Here is a 4740-nt window from a genome sequence, read left to right as displayed (position 1 = left end):
TTAGTACAACCAGTAGGTTGTACATAGGATTGACAGTGCAGTAGTGTGTGTTTTCAATTATTGCACAAAATTTGACTCGTGTTTAGACTGCTCTATTTCTGCAGGGAAGGGCCACAGCAAGAAACTGAGTTGACAGATAGCTTAGTTAGCCTTTTATCTGTCTAAATGTGTGATATTATACTCTATGAATATTCTCATGCATTACTATTGATATTTGAAAAATTGCACTATTTTCATATTTCACCGCGTTTTGTCTGACTGACTAAGTAAGTAAGTAAGTAAGTAAGTAAGTTAGTAAGTAAGTAACTTTCTTGGAAAGCATTTCCTCCTTGTACAGACATGTTCAGAAGATTCTAGATACAGCCTCTAGTCGACTAGAACCCGGACCATGGGCGTTTTTCTCAGAATTGCGTCCGCTTCCAAGAGGCAGATGACCTCTCAGGCTCCACTTTTCTTACCTACGCAATTCCGCCATCTTTAAATGACTGCCACAGCAACGCACATGGCAACTTATGAGATGGGCGTGGCTGGTTAAGCTGCATTGTGACATCGATCGGTACACAAACAGTCCCTAGTCCTTTTCTCCAACTTCTCTCCATTCTCAACTCAGATATGCTACTGGCTAGATCTACCATAGGCCTCCATGCTTTTGCACTTTGAAGTATACACTCTAGTATTTAACATGCATAGATAAATGAATGTGTTCATAATTATATTCCAGTCTGCATGGCCTGTCTTCTCTTCTCTTCTTGAACTTCTCTTGCTTCTTGACATTTCTCTTAGGCATTTCACATTTCATTATTGAAGAGTATAAAAATACTGCTGTACTGAAAAAGAAAGGGAATCAAACTAAAAAAACATTTGCAATGTGAACGTTGCTAGGATTGCCAGGAAAAGAAAAGCGCGAAAAAGCGAAGAAACAAGAAATTCGGCGAGTGCATAACTCCAATCCGTTACAACGCCATGAACATGTACAGCCGAGTGGCCTACTGTTGATAATGATTTTAGAATCAAAATACAAGTTGGGTAAAAATGAACCGCGAATAACTGAATTCACAATCATCCACCCACACATCCAACACTTGCATGTTTGCTCAACACTGTAAGGGGAAAACATCATAAACATTATATAGCTTGCAAAAAATTCACTATAATTTAAAAATTACTGAAGGATTGGCCAGGAAAAGCACAAAACGAACAAAAAATTGAAACAGTACATGTGAATGAAGTTGTAACGGATTGGAGTTATGCACTCGCCGAATTTCTTGTTTCTTCGCTTTTTCGCGCTTTTCTTTTCCTGGCAATCCTAGCAACGTTCACATTGCAAATGTTTTTTTAGTTTGATTGTACATAGGATTGACAGTGCAGTTGTGTGTGTTTTCAATTATTGCACAAATTTTGACTCGTGTTTAGACTGCTCTATTTCTGCAGGAAAGGGCCACAGCAAGAAACTGAGTTGACAGATAGCTTAGTTAGCCTTTTATCTGTCTAAATGTGTGAAATTATAGTCAATGAATATTCTCATGCATTACTATTGATATTTGAAAAATTGCACTATTTTCATATTTCACCGCGTTTCGTCTGACTGACTAAGTAAGTTAGTAAGTAAGTAAGTAAGTAAGTAAGTAAGTAAGTAAGTAAGTAACATTCTTGGAAAGCATTTCCTCCTTGTACAGACATGTTCAGAAGATTCTAGAGGCAGCCTCTAGTCGACTAGAACCCGGACCATGGGCGTTTTTCTCAGAACTGCGTTCGCTTCCAAGAGGCAGATGACCTCTCAGGCTCCACTTTTCTTACCTACGCAATTCCGCCATCTTTAATTGACTGCCACAGCAACGCACATGGCAACTTAGGAGATGGGCGTGGCTGGTTAACCAATCTGTACATGTATACACAAACAGTCCCTAGTCCTTTTCTCCAACTTTTCTCCATTCTCAACTCAGGTATGCTACTGGCTAGATCTACCATAGGCCTCCATGCTTTTGCACTTTGAAGTATACACTCTAGTATTTAACATGCATAGATAAATGAACACTGTAATAAGAATTATTGGTTCAGTCTGCATGGCCTGTCTTCTCTTCTCTTCTTGAACTTCTCTTGCTTCTTGACATTCCTCTTAGGCATTTCACATTTCATTATTGAAGAGTATAAAAATACTGCTGTACTGAAAAAGAAAGGGAATCAAACTAAAAAAACATTTGCAATGTGAACGTTGCTAGGATTGCCAGGAAAAGAAAAAGCGAAGAAACAAGAAATTCGGCGAGTGCATAACTCCAATCCGTTACAACGCCATGAACATGTACAGCCGAGTGGCCTACTGTTGATAATGATTTTAGAATCAAAATACAAGTTGGGTAAAAATGAACCGCGAATATTATAAACTGAATTCACAATCATCCACCCACACATCCAACACTTGCATGTTTGCTCAACGCTGTAAGGGAAAACATCACAAACATTATATAGCTTGCAAAAAATTCACTATTATTATACGATAAAAATTACTGAAGGATTGGCCAGGAAAAGCACAAAACGAAAAAAAAATTGAAACAGTACATGTGAATGAAGTTGTAACGGATTGGAGTTATGCACTCGCCGAATTTCTTGTTTCTTCGCTTTTTCGCGCTTTTCTTTTCCTGGCAATCCTAGCAACGTTCACATTGCAAATGTTTTTTTAGTTTGATTTACTAGTAGGTTTTGCGGATTTTATTGTTGTGAATTGATATAACCATCGCATGCAAAGCTCGCAAATGTTTGATGCTCACAAAACACTCTCTAGGAATACGGTAGACAGATAGTAGGTTAGCCATGATTATATTGAGATGGTGGCTGCAGACATGCAATGATTTGTAACAGTCCTGTTGGCCGTGACCAGCTTTTTTTCTAGTGGATATTCATATATTACAGGGAGACTAATGTGTACGTGTCAGGGATCATGAACATTCCTTGACTGCAAGAGTTCCACATGTACAGTACCACAGAGCAACCACAAGAGCTGGCTGCAAAATAATTGTGTACAGCTGTTAAGTTGTGTCTGGTACAGTAACATGGCTACATGCTCTCCTTGATCTGCAGATCTGATAATTATAATCCTAATTTCCTTGTCTCTAGTGTGGAAATTGTCACTTCCCTTGTTTTGCTAAGTAAGTGTGTACTGTGTAATATACGTTGTGCAGACATGTATGACACACACACACACACACACACACACACACACACACACACACACACACACACACACACACACACACACACACACACACACACACACACACACACACACACACCCATCACATGCAGGACTCTAATGCTGACAGTGACCTGGGTAGGCAGTTTGCTAACAGAGATGCAGTACATGTGCTCACCTACGCTATCATGATGCTCAACACTGATCTTCATAGTAAACAAATCAAGAAGAAAATGACAATCGACGTAAGTTGAAGTGTTACTGTATATTTAATAAATAGTGTGCATAAGGTACAATTTCATTGTACATGTGAGTTTCGATCACAGCCAGGATATTTGCATGGAAATTAGAATTATAATTATCAGATCTGCAGATCGAGGAGAGCATAGAGCATTTAGCCATGTTACTGTACCAGACACAACTTAACAGCTGTACACAATTATTTTGCAGCTCTTGTGCTCTGTGGTCTACATGTAGAACTCTTGCAGATCTGATAGTAATACTCTAGTTGATCTTGTGCCTCTTTTGTGTCTCTTTTGTGGGTTTCATGAAATGCTTCCATTCTGGGGGGAAGTTGGTGTTTTGCAAATCTAACCACTAGCCAAAAAAAATGTGGTTAGATTTGCTAGCCAAAGAAATGTGGTTAGATTTGCAAGACACCAAATTCACAATTTTAAGCCAGCATAATTTGAGTGATATTTTATGTCGTCAATGTGGGGCATAATGGGTTTTTGCTGAATTTGGGGCAGTGCTCAAAAGCATAATAGGGGAACAAAAGAACATAATTTGCCAGGGCCTACTATTGTCACTCTACTCCCTTGAGTGAAAAAGGGAATAGAAGTTCTTTCACTTCTCGTGAAGTCTTGTTGCACGCGTGTACCTGTGTTTGTTTGTGTATGGAGAGACCAAACTAAAAATGCACACAGTTTTGTATACCATGGACTTAATACAAACTTCAGTTTTGTTGTTGTTCTGTGGTGGGTGATGAGTATATATATTTTTAACTACTTGCCAACTGTCTTTCTTAGCTACATCACCGTGTCGAGTCTCTTTGAGTGTCAACTCCACAGATTCTTCGGGTTTTTGAGTGGATCAATACAAGTACGCCAGAGTGTGCAGGCCATGTTCTCACTGGCACAACAATATGGGGACATCTTGAGAGAAGGTTGGAAGAACCTACTAGACTGTCTACTGGCACTATTCAAGGCTAAGCTACTACCTGACACCATGGTGGAGGTATGGATATAGATTATGTATGTACTTTATTAGTGCCCAGCCGTAACTAGTTTTGTAAGCCTGTTTAGACACAATAGCTAAAAACTGGTAAATTTAATCATGAATTATAGACACTGTGAACATAATTATGTAAGACCCAATAAAGGATGGCACAGTCAGGAAACATGCACTATACTGTTTGCACCCCCCCCTACCCCACCCCACATACACAATACCTCTAGCCATAACAATCACAAACCCACCCGGTATGTTTCCATGGAAACATTTTTGGGTAAAGTTGTAGCTTGGTTATTCACCTACACATTGGTGTCAACACC

This window comes from Halichondria panicea, chromosome 1 (genome assembly GCF_963675165.1).
Source record: "Halichondria panicea chromosome 1, odHalPani1.1, whole genome shotgun sequence".
NCBI lineage: Eukaryota > Metazoa > Porifera > Demospongiae > Suberitida > Halichondriidae > Halichondria > Halichondria panicea.
The sequence above is the reverse complement of the archived record's forward strand: the minus strand, read 5'-3'. Positions refer to the sequence as shown.